The sequence below is a fragment of the Lichenostomus cassidix genome, chromosome W (assembly GCF_008360975.1).
Source record: "Lichenostomus cassidix isolate B80296 chromosome W, HeHo_3.0, whole genome shotgun sequence".
Taxonomy (NCBI): Eukaryota; Metazoa; Chordata; class Aves; order Passeriformes; family Meliphagidae; genus Lichenostomus; species Lichenostomus cassidix.
The window spans coordinates 8024719-8042177 of record NC_139510.1 but is presented as its reverse complement, the minus strand read 5'-3'; positions in this window follow the sequence as shown (position 1 = coordinate 8042177).

The window sequence follows — 17459 nt, the reverse complement described above, 5'->3', positions numbered from 1 at the left end:
AAACAAAACCGGTGACTCTGTATATCCCTGCAGAAGGACCGTCCATGTCAATTGCTGTTTCACCATCCTCCCCCCTTCCTCCTGCTCCCACTCAAAGGCAAAATACTGTTTACTGTCCTCTGTAATTGGACACCCCCAGAAAGCATCCTTCAAATCCAGTATTGAGTAGTACTGATGTGAGGAAGGGACTTGATTTAGAATTGGTATAAGGATCTGGAACTGTGGGATGCCTGGATTTAACAATTTCATTTATTATTCTCAAATCCTGCACCATTCGGTAGGTTCCATCTGGTTTCTTAACTGGCAGGACAGGAGTGTTATAGGGAGACATGCATGGCTCCAAAAGACCTGCCTTTAGCAGGGATTCAATGACAGGCTGTAACTCTTTCCTTCCCTCCCTTGAAATAGGGTATTGCTTCTTAGACACCACTTGTCCTGGTTGTTTCAAAGTAATTTGGAGAGGCTCTGATTCGCCCCAATCGAGCCCAGAGACACTTCAGAGACAATGTCAGAGAAGTGGGTATTTGCTTTATTCGATGCATCGGATGTTTGGGGAATTCTCCCCACCAAACACACACACCTCAGTACCTCCAAAGGCACAGTGTTATAGGTAAAATTCATGAATATTCATTACATTCCCCAGGATAGGGGTGGTTATACAAATTACTTCTCATAAGTCATTAATATTATTAGCGATTTCTTGTGCTCAGTTTCAAAAGGATTCCTTTTACTCCTGTCTTGGATTGATGATATGATAATCCTTTATCCCCTATCGTTGGCTTATATGCCCAAGAAAGAAAAAAAATGTGTAAAAATGTGTGGTCCTGTCTCTTTAACTGCACCCAGCCGCAGAGAGAAACGCGGGTTGTTTTGAAAACATTTTCTCCAAGCCTTGCTCCGGGGGAGGATTTGTCGCCCGGCAGAGACTGCGTGCTGGACGGGGGTCGGAGTGAGCTCTGTTCCCGTTTTTTCCATTCTTCTTCTTTTTTCCTCGTTCGGACCCCTTCTCTTCGATCTGCTTTGCCACCCGGAGACCCAGGAGGGCCAGAGGACAGCAGAGCTCTCCAGGGAGCTCCACCCGGCCCCGGGTGGGGGGCGAGGAGGAGAGGGACTGCGTCTGAGAAAAGGACTTTTTAATCAGGTTGAATAACTGCCTTTCACCTTGTTTTTCCCCTTCCCCTGTGCCTTGTAGGGCACTCTGCGTGGTTTTGTTAAATAAATAGTTTTTTCTTCACTTCCATCTAAGAGGTTCTGTTGTGGGTGGGGGAGGGGGTGTCGGGGCCCTTCGCTCTCGGAGGAGAGAGTCTTATCATTAACCCGGGACAGCTCCCTTTTATCTTGATAAGATTAAGGGAATCCACAAGGCCCGAGCTGTTATCAGCCTTCAGCCCTGGACGGGCGCCATGCTGGTGGAAGGGGCAAAAGATCAAAGAAATAAGGATGGTTGAAGTGTAAATAGATTTGGGTTATCTATTTGACCACTCCTTTCTCAGCTCCATATGTAATTTTATATATTTTCCAGGGGCTGCCCACACTTCTGGGTTAATTTCAGCATAAGCCTTCTCAGACATTTTACACAAAGTTACCACAGTGTTAGACTTTGTATCACTTTTCAAAATATTAATTTGCATCCCCACCTTAGCCATCAAATCTCTTCCTAGTAAGTTGCAATCACAGTTAGGAACAAACAGAAATTCATGCATTTCGAATCTATCACCCACATCTACTAACAACGGTTGAATAAAACGCACTCGCTCATCTTTTCCACTCACTCCTTGAATAATCAAAGATCTTTTTGACAACTGGCCCCCTTTAGAGATAAAATTTGAAGTGGAACGAGAGGCTCCTGTGTCTACCAGGAAACTCACCTCCTCCTGATCCGGACCCACTTTAAAATTTATCAAGGGCTCCTGTGTGGTGGGTCCCTGGTATAATGGAAGCCCCTGACACCCCTAACAATCCATCTCCATTATCCTCTGGACTTCCTTCTCCTGAGGATCCAGCTGTTTCTGTGGGCACTCCCGCTTCCAGTGTCCCACTTCCTCGCAGTTGGCACACTGATCCCATCCCAGCCACTCCCTCGGTTGACTCTTCCCTGCCGAGGGGGGAATGCCTCTGCCACCTCCTCATGGCTGACCCTGTCCCCTCTGTCTAGGGGGACCCCTTGGACCCTGTGGTTTTTCCCCCCGGGGTTGGAAGAACTCTGCCATCACTTTTGCCTTAGCCTTCACCTTTTCCACATCCCTTCTTACATATATCTGTTGTGTTTTTCTAACCAATTCTTCCAGAGGCTTATTCTGCCAGTCTTCATCCTTCTTCACTCCTTTCCTTATATCAGGCCAAGATTTAGTAACAAACTGTACTTTCAAAAACGTATCAAATGCTAGTCCCTCAGGATCCATCCCCCTGTGCTTCCGCTAGGCATCTCTAATCCTCTCCAGCCAATGAGAAGGACTTTCATCCTTTTCTTGTTCTAACGACATAGCTTAGGCTATGTTGTTAGTCCTAGGAGCTGCCAATTTGATTGCTCTAATCAAATAAGCACGGTAATCTCAGAGGCAAGCCAGACTAGCCTGATTATTTGGGTCCCACTGCTGGTCCACCTGGGGGATTGCATCATACACCATAGGTGCATTGTGTCCAGCCCCCCCTGATGCCTGTAGGTGCTCATCTTCCCACAGCCGCTGAGCCTTCTGAAAAATCATTTGCTTTTCTGATGACCCAAATAAAATACCCAAAAGAAAATCCCAATCCTTCCACATATAATCCACATTTCCCAAATATTCCTCTATCTTTTCCCCCACCCCTATGGGATCTTCCAAGTAGTGGTGTAATTCCTTTTTCAACGCTCTTATATCCTGGGTAGTAAGTGGTACAATTACAAACCCGAACCCCCCCCCATTGACCCCCCCAAGAGGACTTGGCATAGTGGCATCTGATGGACCCCTGTCTCTTGGATCCAGGGGGCCTCTGATGTCCCATACTGAGTTCCCCTTCTAGTTCTAGGTGGAGATACAATCTGTTGCCCTCCTCCCCCCTCAGTATCATTCTCTTCAGGCGGAGCTGTAGGAACCATTTTTCCCTGGTCCCTCTGCGCCGGAAGTTGTGGATACAAAGGGTCTGCAGCTGGCACTGGGTCAGCTGGCAAAACTGGGGGACAAGATGGGGGAAGGTGCTGAAAAACATCCCAATCCGCACTCATTTTCTCATTCTCCTTTCTTCCCTCTTCTTCCTTCTTTATCAAAACATCCTTTTTTCCTTCTTCTCCCTTCTTTCTCAACACAAAAACCTCCCCAGCTGGTTGTCACAACCATATCTCTCCACATTCCCTTTCAAGCACTCCTTTCCAATTTTCTTCTAAATACAACCACAAAATTCGACACAACCAATGTCTATTCGTTCCGCAAGGTGGCCATTTAAACCCCTTTGGCAAATCATACCCTGGCCACACAAAATAACAATATTCCACCATTGTTTCCTTAGTTATCCCTGTGGGAATGCTTAACTCGTCCCAAGATCTCAGCATTCTCCCCAAGGGACTCTCCGGGGGTATTATGGGATTGTCATCCCTTTTCCCGGGACCCTTCCCTGGCTTTACCTTTGCAACCCTCCATGGCTGCCCTTTTCTACCTGTGCTACCATCCATGGGTGCCCTCCCAGGTTTACTCCCCGAAGATCCCATTATACTCACCGGTGGGATTTTCTAGTAGTCCTTCCCTGTGGACTCTTCATGGACCTCCTTGGTCCGCCACTCGTCTGTCTCCTGGACAGTCTCGGGTATCCAATCAATCGCCCGGTGACAGCCGCCACCAAGGGGAGTTGATCACCGAAACTGGGTGAGGCGCGCTGTCAGCTCCACTTGCTGCCCACTGCCCCCGGACGGTAGAAGGATCCCGGACGAGTCCCCAGTTGTCAGGAAAATTAACCCACAAACATCAGAGGATATGTCCAAAAAGGAGACAGAGGAGTCCTGTAACTTTATTCATAAATAAAGGGAGAGGTCATGGGCATTTCCCATGGGGTCTCTCAAATTGATAGAGGACGCAGCCTCTTTTATCTTAATTTCCCAGCCGCAGGTTCCCTCTCTCTTTCCCCATTGGCTGAGGTACTCGAGAGGTACAGATTTCCCGGAACGCCTAATTAATATACATCCCCCCCAATACAGACATCCCCAATATACATTCCCCTTTTCTTCTTCTTGTGTCTCTGTTCTTGTAGTTTATTAACACAGTTTCAGGTAAATCTAATTAGGGAGATTCCTATGGAAATCCTACCCATTGTTTCTTCTATCTCTTAGTATCAAAGTCATCTTACCAGCAGACTCAGGTCTTATCTTTACGAGCCATTTGTTTGTAAAGACACTCCCTTATTCCTTTCAAAACGAATCAATCATACACTTTCTCTGTCTTTTTTTTTTTTTATTACCAGTACTGCAGATTTCAATTTCTTATCAGTACACCTTTTAGTCTTTGAACTAGACATCACTGACTCTAGAGTTTGAAATAAATGCAGGGGTGTCCTAGGGATGAGTGTTTGTTCTCTTTCCCCTTTGGAAGTTTGTAATATTTTTTCTTTGCTTGCTAGTTTTCTTTTGCAACGTAACTAGTTTTGTTGCAGAGTAAGACATCACCAGTATCAGCTTTGCTTTGGGTATGTAAACGAAGACAAAGCTTGGGTGTTGAAAGGCAGAGGAAACCACTTATTTTTCTCCCTCAGGTAAGAGGACTTTTCATTGTCTATCTCTTCTTTCATCAGTGCTAATCTGCATTTCTATAGCTGCACTCTTGGCTGCTTGGAACAGCCCTGGCAGTGGCCGAGAGGCATGCACCTTCATCTCAGCGGTGTTAATTTGCATCTCTAGGGCTGCCCTTCCAGCTGCCTGAAACAGCTCAGGCAACCACGCAAAAAACATCCAAAACAATACTCAAGTGCACACAAATTAAACAGTTAGTCAAAGGTTATGTTTAATTTGGTAATTGTGGCTAGCACAGGTCTCTTCCATGAGAAATCCTTTTGTGTTTTATAAATAAAGATAAGGTTTGGATGTTATTAAAAACAGTGTCCCAAGACTTGGATGGTGCAGACCTGGCCAATCAGGCCTAGGGGGAGGTTTTTGACTGACCAATCTGGGTGACTTTTGAAAACTCTATATATATGATGAAATTAAAACAATAAAGGCCTTTTCCTTCTTGCCACTGAGAACTGGATTCTTCTCTCTGCTAGCGGCTCAACAGCGACAGGTAATCACTAAAACTTGGCACAAAGAGAGGACCTTATGCTCTGATTTGCAGCGACATCTGGTGACCCCGACATGTACTGCGTCCGATTGCAGGTACGCGGCAGTCTTGCCCCCAGGCCCGACCCCCCCCGCCTGCCCTGAGGCATGGCTGATTCTGATACGGACATGGGCCCCCCCGTTCCTGCCGATGGACTCTTGCGGGCCTTTTTGGAGGTCTCTGAGGATGACCCTGCGCCCGATCAGTCGCCGCGGGTCGCTCGGGCTTTGTTGGACTGGGTCGCGGGCCACGTGTCCCGGGCCGTTTGGGATGTGGCGCTGGACTGTGATTTTTGGTTCATGGTCGGCTGCGCTTTGGTCATGGAGTGGATGCAGGGTGATAGGTCTACGGTCCGCTTCCATGGGGTTTGGAGAGACATTTGGGACGCTTTGGAAGGGCAAGCCTTCTATGACTCGCAGCTATCGGCTTGCACGGGCGTGGAACCCCTGCTCTCGGCCATGGGGCGGAGTGTGAAGGACGCGCCGACCCAGACGGATTCTGACGTCCCGTCCCTGGCGGGGGATGCGGCCGTGAGGCCTCAGTTTGTTTCTCCAGCTGACCTACCGAAGCGCACTTATGTCCACCCGACAGAGCAGCTGGCCAGGTTGCAGAAGAATGGAGGACCGTGGGCCGGCTCTGACACGGCCACCGCGGCGGTCCCCCCGCCTCTGCCGCCGCGGTGTGCGCAGCCTCAGAACTCCCCCCCCGCCCCTGCGGAATGGCGCCGGGCTGCCCCTCCCCCGTGGGCAGCCGGGATGCGCGGCGGGGGCTGGCGGGGTGGGGGTGGGGAGTGCTGCAGAGGGCCGGGAGTTACGGCTGCTCGCTTTGGCTGCCAGCCAGCCGCTTGCGGCTGCGGAGGTTCCGGTTCCGGATTTGTCGGTGGTTTCGGCCGGCGCGGGGGTTTCCGCGCAGGCGGCGGCCGGCTCGGGAGAGGCCGGCGCTTTGCCGAGCCCGGCCGGCGCGCCGGTGGCGCAGCCCTGGGCCACGGTGGCCGCGGGTGCAGCCCATCCCGTGGCGTCGGGGTCGTGTGAGCAGTCGCCGGCTCAGCCACCGGCTGCGGCCGGGGCCCGGCAGTCGGGGTCGCTCCCCGGGGCGGTCGTGGGGCCGGAAGGGGAGCCGCTGGCGGGCGGTGCTTCAGCTGCAGGGGCTTTTATTGGCGTTCCCGCGGGTGCAGGGCCGACCCGGCTTCCCTGCGGCTCGGCGGACGTGGCGTCCGTGCCGGGCGCGGCAGTTTTTCCTCCGCTTTCATTTTTCCATGATTTACTGGCCGAAGTGGCTGAGATTCAGCAGCGGATGGAGGTCTGTTCGTGCAGGCCCCACGGTCCGTGTGGGGCTGCCCAGGGAGTCCATCCCCCGGGTTTCCGGATGGGGTCTGGACTTCCTGGCGGCCCGGCGGCCAGCTTGGTGCCGGCGGCAAGGGGATGCTTTGGCCCCGGGCGGGTGCCGGTTCCCCTGTCGGGTTTTGTGGCAAGTCAGGCCCTGGCGCGGCGTGCTGGCGCTGTGCCGGCGGGCGTGGCCGGCGCGCCCAGCGGCGCGCCGGTGGCACCGCCGTCTCCCTGCCCCTCCCTCGTCCCGGTCACCGCGCAGTTTCTTGGCGGGGACGCTGCCTCCGGCCGCTCGCCGTCCTTTGTGATGGGGAGTGCTGACTGCGAGCCCTGCTCCGACGACTCAGACGGTGACGAGGAGAGTTTTCTTCCTCCTGGGCGGAGGCTCGCGCGGGCGATGAAAAAGAAGGGGCACTGGGCTCTGTCGAACCCCTGGAGACGCCGTAACGGCATGGGGGTTTTTCGCCCGCGTGACCTCCTGCAGTTCTGGGAATCGGTGAAGCAGGGTGCACTGGAGGCAGGGGACTGGGAACTTCTAGAGAAGATTGGATTGCCCAAACAGAGGGAGGGGTGCGAATCTGCTGTGGCAGGTTCGGATGGTGATGGCTTCCCTCAGGGGGACACTCAGGCTTTTCCTGTGTATGTGCCTGGCCCAGATGCTATGGACACAAGGAACAGCCATTCCACCATCGCCTGGCGCATGACAAATGACCTAGCGAACAAGGTCGCGACATTTGGCGTGTCTTCTCCGGCAGTGATGCAAGTTCTTAGAATGATAAATAGTGATTTGCTTGCTCCATTTGATATTATGTATCTGGCTCAGGTGCTGTTTCACCCTGTACAATACAGTGCCTTTGAGGACAATCGGAAAGCGCTGGTCGAGGATCAGCTGCGGAAAAATATGTCTTTGCCTGCCGAGGACCCTAGGCGCATGGTTGGGGTTGATGACCTCATGGGTAAGGGACCTTATACTAACCCCAACGTTCAGGCTGCCTGGGATCCTCAGATCTTGGAGCAAGCCCAACAGCTCGGTATGGGAGCCATTTTGAAAACTATTGAGATGGTTGCCCCGCAAACACGGTATACACAGATACGGCAGGGGCAATCTGAACTTTACATGACATTTATTGAGAAGCTGGCAGCAGCCTTGGAAAAGCAGATTGATGATCCGTCCACGAGACAGATCTTGATGAAACACTTAGCAAGAGACAATGCCAATGATGAATGTAGAAGGATCATCAATGCCCTACCGGGGGATCCTTCTGTGCAGGAGATGATGCGTGCTTGCTCCAGGGTGCAGTCAGAAAATCAGGGAAAAGTCGCCTTGGCTGCATTTTTGTCCTCAGATCAGGGACCCGCTGATCAGGATAAAAAACAGCCCAAATCTGGGAACAAACAGAAACGGGTCAAATCTAAACAGAAAGATCATTCAGGGAAAAAGGGAAATTCAGGGACCGAGACTCCTCAGTGTAAGAGGTGTGGTAGGCCAGGTCACACTTCAGACTACTGCAGGTCGCAGTACCATGTAGATGGTCGACCCCTGTCGGGAAACGTGATGAGGGGTGCAAAAAGGGGGATTTGCCCCCCATCACAACAGTTCCCCCAGAACAAGGTGATGGCCCAGGCTTACCCGGTCAATGTGGAGGAGGCACCAAAGGCTCAGCCCGAGTCAACGCCTACACCGCAGCAACAGTCGTCTTAGAATCTGACGATGCCCACAGGGTTCCCTTGGAGGTGGATGGTTCCCTGGATCAGGGGACCAGTGCACTGCTCATGGCAGGGCCTGAGGCCACTAGCCAAGGAATCCTGGTTCTTCCAGAGTTCATAGATGCTGGTTTCAAGGGCAAAATTCACGCTAGGGTTTCCACTCCTGATCCTCCTGTCACCATTCCTGCGCACACTTGCCTTGCTCACTTGTTGCCTTGTGAGTCTTCTGTTCCAAGGTGTCTTGGTTTGAAAACAAACCAATGGGAGATCACAAGTCAAGATTGAAATTAAAAATAAGTGAAATAATACAAGGAAAAGCACTGACAAAGTCAGATACAACCTAACACCCTGTTAGGGTGGTAGTAGCAGTCCAACTGAAGTAGTCCAGTTGAAGCGGTGATCCTGTGAAGGTCTAGTCTCCAGCTGAAGATCCAGTAGTAGCTCTGGTCCTCTGGGAACCCAGTAGACAGGGCTAGCTCAGGCAGTTCCAGGGCCAGGTTATATCCAGGTGGGAACACCTGGCTTCTCCCTCCTGGGCAAAGCATCTCACAATGGGATGAGATAAGTCCATGAGTCACACGGTGGGTCCCTGATGGCCCATTGCCTGTCATGCGGGGTGGGTCATTAGCAAGTGATGATAGCTAACGGATGGCCCATTGTCTGTCATCCGGAGTGGGTGATAGCAGCTAATGGCCCACAGCTGGTGGTAATAGAATACTTAACTACATCAATATTGCAACCTAGGACATTATCCACCCCTTATTCTATTACCAACTACACAGTTCTCACTTAAGATAAGGTCTCCTTGTGGGACACAACGGGTTTCTCCATCTGCCTGCATTACCCACCAAGTATAACCAGGTCCTTGGGCAAAAACCACTCCACGGATGGGTTTGCCTTTCCCTGAGGTGGGACTAATCCAAACAGTCTTTCCTAAAAAACCTCTTACGTGTACCACAGGGACTTTGTCTCCATCCACTGTGTGCAAAGGTTCGGACTCGGCAGGACCGGCTCGATTGATAGAACCCCTTGTGTTAACCATCCAGGTGGCCCTTGCTAAGTTCAGTTCCCAATTTTTGAAGGTTCCCCCGCCAAGTGCCTTCAAAGTTGTCTTAAGTAGTCCGTTGCACCGTTCAACTTTCCCGGCAGCTGGTGCATGATAGGGGATATGGTATATCCATTCAATTCCGTGTTCTCTAGCCCAGGTGCTTATGAGGCCGTTCTTGAAATGGGTTCCATTGTCAGACTCGATTCTCTCAGGGGTACCATGTCTCCACAGGACTTGCTTTTCCAGGCCCAGGATGGTGTTCCGGGCAGTAGCATGAGGCACAGGGTAGGTCTCTAACCATCCCGTGGTTGCTTCCACCATGGTCAGCACGTAGCGCTTTCCTTGGCTGGTTTGGGGAAGTGTGATGTAGTCAACTTGCCATACTTCCCCATACCTGTACTTTGACCATCGTCCACCATACCACAGAGGCTTCACCCGCTTGGCCTGTTTGATTGCAGCGCAAGTCTCACAGCTGTGGATGACCTGTGAGATGTTGTCCATGGTCAAGTCCACCCTCGGTCACGAGCCCACCTGTATGTCGCATCTCTCCCTTGATGACCAGAGGCATCATGGGCCCAACGAGCTAGAAATAATTCTCCTTTGTGCTGCCAGTCCAGATCCACCTGTGACACTTCCACCTTGGCAGCTCGGTCCACCTGCTCGTTGTTACGATGCTCTTCATTAGCCCGACTCTTGGGTATATGTGCATCCACATGTCGAACTTTCACAGTCAGCTTTTCGGCCCGGGCGGCGATGTCCTGCCAAATCTCAGCGGCCCAGATGGGTTTTCCTCTGCGCTGCCAGTTAGCCTTTCTCCAGCGATCTAACCATCCCCACAGTGCATTGGCTACCATCCAGGAGTCGGTGTAGAGATAGAGCCTTGGCCATTTCTCTCGTTCAGCAATATCCAAAGCCAGCTGGATGGCTTTAAGCTCTGCAACCTGACTCGATCCACCTTGTCCCTTGGTAGCCTGTACAGCTTGTCGTGTGGGGCTCCATACTGCAGCTTTCCATTTCCGATCTGCGCCTACAATTCGGCAGGACCCATCGGTGAAGAGGGCATAGCGTCTTTCACTCTCCGGCAGCTCGTTATATGGGGGTGCTTCCTCGGCACGTGCTACTTGCTCCTCTGCTTCTTCTGAAGATAATTTAAAAGTCTCACCTTCAGGCCAGTTTGTTATAATTTCCAGAATCCCAGGGCGATTCGGGTTTCCAATACGGGCGCGCTGTGTGATGAGGGCAATCCATTTGCTCCACGGGGCATCAGTGGCATGGTGGGTAGAGGGAACCCTTCCCTTGAACATCCACCCCAGCACTGGCAGTCGGGGTGCAAGGAGAAGTTGTGTTTCTGTGCCGATCACCTCTGAGGCAGCTTGGACTCCTTCGTAAGCTGCCAAGATTTCTTTCTCGGTGGGAGGGTAGTTGACTTCAGACCCTCTGTAACTTCGACTCCAGAATCCCAGTGGTCGGCCTCGGGTCTCACCAGGCACCTTCTGCCAAAGGCTCCAGGACAGACCATGGCTCCCGGCTGCAGAGTAAAGCACATTCTTTACCTCTGGTCCTGTCCTGACTGGTCCCAGGGCTACCGCATGAGCGATCTCCTGTTTGATCTGGGTGAAGGCTTGCTGCTGTTTAGGGCCCCAGTGGAAATCGTTCTTCTTGCGGGTTATGAGGTAGAGAGGACTCACGATCTGGCTGTACTCAGGGATGTGCATTCTCCAAAAGCCTATGGCGCCTAGGAAGGCTTGCGTCTCCTTCTTGTTGGTTGGTGGAGACATCGCGATGATCTTATTGATGACCTCAGAAGGAATCTGACGCCGTCCATCTTGCCACTTTACTCCCAGGAACTGGATCTCTCGGGCGGGTCCCTTGACTTTGCTCTTCTTGATGGCGAAACCGGCTTCCAGGAGAATTTTGATGATTTTCTCTCCTTTCCCAAATACTTCCGTTGCTGTGTCCCCCCACACAATGATGTCATCAATGTACTGCAGATGTTCTGGAGCCTCACCCTTTTCCAGTGCAGCCTGGATCAGTCCATGGCAGATGGTGGGACTGTGCTTCCACCCCTGGGGCAGTCGGTTCCATGTGTACTGCACACCCCTCCAGGTGAAAGCAAACTGAGGCCTGCACTCTGCTGCCAGAGGAATGGAGAAAAAGGCATTGGCAATATCAATGGTTGCATACCACTTTGCTGCCTTGGATTCCAGCTCATACTGAAGTTCCAACATGTCCGGTACAGCAGCACTCAGTGGTGGTGTGACTTCATTCAGGCCACGGTAATCCACTGTCAGTCTCCATTCTTCACTGGACTTACGCACCGGCCATATAGGGCTGTTAAAGGGTGAGTGAGCCTTGCTGACCACCCCTTGGCTCTCCAGATCCCGAATCATCTTATGGATGGGGCCACAGAGTCTCTGTCAGTGCGGTATTGCCGGCGATGCACTGTTGCTGTAGCAATTGGTACCCGCTGTTCTTCAATTCTCAGTAGTCCTACAGCAGACGGGTTATCTGAGAGACCAGGCAGGGTATTCAGTTGTCTTATGTCTTCCGCCTCTACGGCTGCTATCCCAAAAGCCCAACGATGTCCCTTCGGGTCCTTGAAATATCCACTCCTGAGATAATCTATGCCGAGGATGCATGGGGCGTCTGGACCAGTCACAATGGGGTGTTTCTGCCACTCATTCCCAGTTAAACTCACTTCAGCTTCCAGTACAGTCAGCTGCTGGGATCCTCCTGTCACCCCAGAAATAGAAATGGATTCAGTCCCCACATACCTGGATGGCATCTGGGTGCACTGAGCGCCGGTGTCAACCAAAGCCGTGTATCTTTGTGGGTCAGACGTGCCAGGCCATCGGATCCACACAGTCCAATAGATCCGATTATCCCTGTCCTCTACCTGGCTAGAGGCAGGGCTCCTCTAATCCTGTTTTTGGTGCACGATGTTCTTCTCCTGTAAATGTGTTCCTGAGGTTCCTTCAAGAGGATCAGTCATATTATCCTTTCCATTCTGTCGGGGATTCTGTCCACAAGAGACTGGGGCAGTGTTGTACCTAGATGAGCCTCCTGAAGTGGATGTTTCTGTTTTCAATTCACGTACCCGGGCTGCTAAGGAGGAGGTGGGTTTCCTATCCCACTTTCTCATGTCTTCCCCATGCTCCTGAAGGAAAAACCAGAGGTCACGTCGTGGAGTTTGTTTTCTTTCCCTGGCTGGAGTACATCTGCTCCTGATGGCAGAGACTCTGGTTGGTTTCGGTGTGGCATGGAAAAATCTTTCTGTGAGCTCTTTCCTTAGTTTCTGATGGCTCTCTTCAATCAATCTCCGGACTTGCTCGGCCAGGTTTGTTTCTACCGATGAGACCTGGGTGCGTAGTGGGGCAGTGACAATGTCCTCATAAATTCTCAGTTTGTTTGCTAACACGCCCACCTGGTCTTCGCCTTCCCTCCACTGCAGTGTTGCCAGGTAACGAGAGTATATCTCTGGTCCGAGCCGCGCGAATCTTAGCCACATTTGTGAAGTGCACCGGACATTATCTGGGCTCTTGGGGAATCTCTCGTTGTCTGAGAAAATGATCTCTAGCACGGCCAATTCCCTCAGGCATCGGATACCTTGTTCTATCGTGTTCCATTTCCTTTGGTGCATCTGGAGGTCTTCTTTGCACAGGTATCTGTCCCGTACACTCAGTAGCAATCGCCGCCAGAGGCTAAGAGTTTCCTGGGTTTTCCCAATCCCCTGGTCAATAACCACATCCTGGGATAGGGATCCCAGTTGTCTGGCCTCACTTCCATCCAGAATAGTGTCATTAGCTGCGGCGTCCCAGATACGGAGCAGCCAGGTCAAGATGGACTCATTCGCCTGCCGGGTGAATTCCCTCCGTAGGTCCCGCAGCTCCCCCAGGGATAGAGAGCGAGTGATGATCTCCGGCTCTGTCTCTTCTGCTGGGTGAGATGGTCCTGCCGCATCATCATCAGTCGCTGTGCGGACTGACTTGCTCTTGGATTTCTTTTTCTGGACGGGGGCAACTGCTACGGGCTTCGGCTGTTTTGATTTGCTTTGTTTCTCCTCCGCAAGAAGACAAAATATTTTCTTGATCTGCAGCATGAGGTACAGGGTGCTGGTCAAAGAAAACAGAACTAACAAAAAGATTATGCCATCCCTAGCATCCAGAGAGAACTCAATATCCTCAAAAATGGCTGTGCCTGACCTGAAAGGCTGGAAGAAACCGCTCTCTCCTCCTAGCCCCAGAGGGTGGGTGCGATTGCTGAGGAGGTCCCAGATGGAGCAGCTCAGGTTAGGCCAGGCAGACAAAGTTGAGTATATATAACGAATGGTGTTCATTGCCTCACAGGTTACTATGCAATAGGCATAATAAACCAATAGAGCAATTTTCATGCTATGCCCTGATCGTAACAAGAGCAATACGACGGGCAGATAGCTTCCCATTTGAGGAAAGATATAGAGAGCGAGATAAAGCACCCATATAGATAAGCTGAACATCATGGTGATAGGATTTCTGTGTTTCCCCAGGTCGTGCCCCACGTTGGGCGCCAAAATATGTCTTGGTTTGAAAACAAACCAATGGGAGATCACAAGTCAAGATTGAAATTAAAAATAAGTGAAATAATACAAGGAAAAGCACTGACAAAGTCAGATACAACCTAACACCCTGTTAGGGTGGTGGTAGCAGTCCAACTGAAGTAGTCCAGTTGAAGCGGTGATCCTGTGAAGGTCCAGTCTCCAGCTGAAGATCCAGTGGTAGCTCTGGTCCTCTGGGAACCCAGTAGACAGGGCTAGCTCAGGCAGTTCCAGGGCCAGGTTCTATCCAGGTGGGAACACCTGGCTCCTCCCTCCTCGGCAGAGCATCTCACAATGGGATGAGATAAGTCCATGAGTCACACGGTGGGTCCCTGATGGCCCATTGCCTGTCATGCGGGGTGGGTCATTAGCAAGTGATGATAGCTAACGGATGGCCCATTGTCTGTCATCCGGAGTGGGTGATAGCAGCTAATGGCCCACAGCTGGTGGTAATAGAAAACTACATCAATATTGCAACCTAGGACACAAGGGTAGACCAGCAAGCTGGCGGAGGTGACGGCACTGAACTGCCAGGACTTCCGCAGGTCTACTGGGCTGCATCTATCTCCAATGAGTCACCACAGATGACATGTACCCTCATCATGCCGAAAGCACGTCCACATCGAGTTCGAGTCCGAGGTTTGATCGATACAGGTGCTGATGCAACGATCCTTTCCGCCGCTTCGTGGCCTCCCACGTGGCCTTTGTGCCCAGTGGGACTGAATATCGCGGGGTTGGGAGGAACGACACAGAGTCAATTGAGTAAGCGACCTGTGTTGGTGAAGGATCCAGAGGGACACATGGCCTCCATTCGGCCTTACGTCACTCCAGCTCCAGTGAACCTCTGGGGACGGGACGTGTTGGCAGCTTGGGGGGTGCTGATCACGACAAATTTTTGATAGGGGTCACTGTGTGCAAGGGCGCTCCATATTCCACGCTGTCTCTATGATGGCTGACCAAAACACCGATATGGGAACCACAGTGGCCCTTGCTGAAAGATAAATTAGTCGCCCTTTGTCAGCTGGTTCAGGAGCAACTGAAACTGGGACACATAGAACCTTCTACCAGTCCCTGGAACACCCCGGCTTTTGTGATTAAGAAAAAATCGGGGAAATGGAGACTGTTGCAAGATCTCCGAAAAGTCAATGCTGTGATGGAAAGTATGGGGAGTTTACAGCCTGGCATGCCTTCAACCACGATGATTCCCACAGAGTGGGAAATTTTGATCGTTGATTTGAAGGATTGCTTTTTTACAATCCCTTTGCACCCCAATGACAGACCAAAGTTTGCCTTTACTGTGCCTGCAATTAACAATGCGGAGCCTGAAAAGCGGTTTCAATGGAAAGTGTTACCTCAGGGCATGAAAAATAGCCTGACTATCTGTCAATGGTATGTCGCGCAGGCCTTATCCGGAATCCGTGAGCAGTTTCCTGAGGCACTCTGCTACCATTATATGGATGATATCCTGGTGGCAGCATCCACCCAGGATGAGTTGCGGAGGTTACAGCCTCGACTGCTCGATGCCTTGCATTCCTATGGGTTGCAAGTTGCTCCGGAAAAGGTTCAACAACAGCCTCCTTGGAAATATTTGGGAGTCAAAATTTTGGATCGAACCATACAGCATCAAGAGGTGCAGTTCTCAGACACTATTAAGACTCTGAATGATGCCCAAAAGTTGCTAGGCATCATCAACTGGTTATGTCCGTATTTGGAACTGACCAATGCACAACTTTCCCCGCTTTTTAATATTTTAAAGGGGGACTCTGACCTAAACTCACCTCGACAATTGACTCCCGAGGCGCGACGAGCGCTGAACGAAGTGCAGCAAGCTGTTTCCGCTCATCAGGTTTATCGAGTGGACCCCTCTACTGATATCACTGTTTTCATTACTGCTCCAGACCTCCAACCTACGGGTATCATTGGCCAGTGGAACAAACAATGGGATGATCCTTTGCACATCCTGGAATGGGTCTTTTTGCCCCATCAGCCAAAAAAGACAGCACCCACATTGTTCGAATTGATAGCCTGCCTGATAATTAAATGCCGATATCGCTGTTTACAATTGATGGCAGCTGATCTCGCAACGATTGTTGTTCCAGTACCACGGGACAATTTTGAATGGAGTCTTGCTAATAGCGCTCCTTTGCAAAGTGCGCTGCAAAATTTCTCAGGGCAGATTGCTTATCTGCCCAGTCATAAATTGCTGCAACTGGCAAATTCGGTCAATCTCATGTTGCGGCCAAAGAACAGCCGGGTGCCGGTCCATGGACCCACCGTCTTTACGGACGGTTCTGGGAAAACAGGAAAGGCCATTGTTACCTGGAAGGAAGGATCTGAGTGGCAGGTGCGGAAAGGCCACGAGACAGGCTCTGCTCAACTGGTTGAATTGATGGCAGTTGCCATGGCCTTTCAGCGGTTCTCTCAGGTGCCTTTGAATCTGGTCACTGATTCTGCTTATGTAGCAGACATAACCAAACATTTGGATTGCTCACTTCTAAAAGAAGTCAATAACGCGACTCTGTTTTCGCTATTGCAAACCCTGTGGAAGGCGATTCAGGTTTGAGTGCATCCATATTATATTCTGCACATTCGAAGCCACACCAATCTACCAGGCTTTTTAACAGAAGGCAATGCCAGGGCTGACATGTTAGCCATCCCTGCATGGGTGGCACCTCAGCCTGACAAAATTGCACAAGCCAAGGCATCGCACAATTTCTTTCATCAAAGTGCATATACCCTGCAGAAGCAGTTTCAATTGACGCCAACTGAGGCTCGTGACATTGTCAGTGCTTGTGCTGACTGCCATGGACTCGCTGCTCCTCTGCCATCGGGGGTGAACCCCAGAGGTCTAAAGGCCTTGCAGCTGTGGCAGACAGATGTGACACACATTCCAGAATTTGGCCGAGTCAAGTATGTGCATGTGTCTATTGACACTTTCTCCTCAGCTATGTGGGCGACTGCCCATACTGGAGAAAAAAGTCGCGATGCCATTGCCCATTGGAAATTAGCCTTCTCAGTCCTGGGGGTGCCAGCCACTGTGAAAACCGACAATGGTCCTGCCTACGCCTTGCAGAAGACGCGGCAGTTTTTGCACCTATGGGGTGTAGACCATACGTTCGGTATTCCGCATTCTCCTACTGGCCAAGCCATTGTGGAACGCGCTCATGGTACTCTGAAGCGTCTTGGAAAGGCAAAAAGGGGGAATGCATGGGGAAACACCACAGAGTCGATTGGAGAAAGCTTTGTACACAATCAATCATCTTACGGTGCCACCAAATTCGAATAATCCTGTGATTTTGAACCACTTTCTCTCATTGCAGTCATCAGGCGCGTTGCGTTTGCCCCGGGTGAAGGTATGGGTATGGAACCTACTTACTAACACCTGGGAAGGCCCACATGAGCTTATTGCTTGGGGTCGAGGGTATGCTTGCGTCTCCACAGATACTGGGGTACGATGGCTGCCTGCAAAATGCGTCTGCCCTGACCTGCAGCTCCCGAGACAGAACCAGCAACCTCAAAATGACAACCAG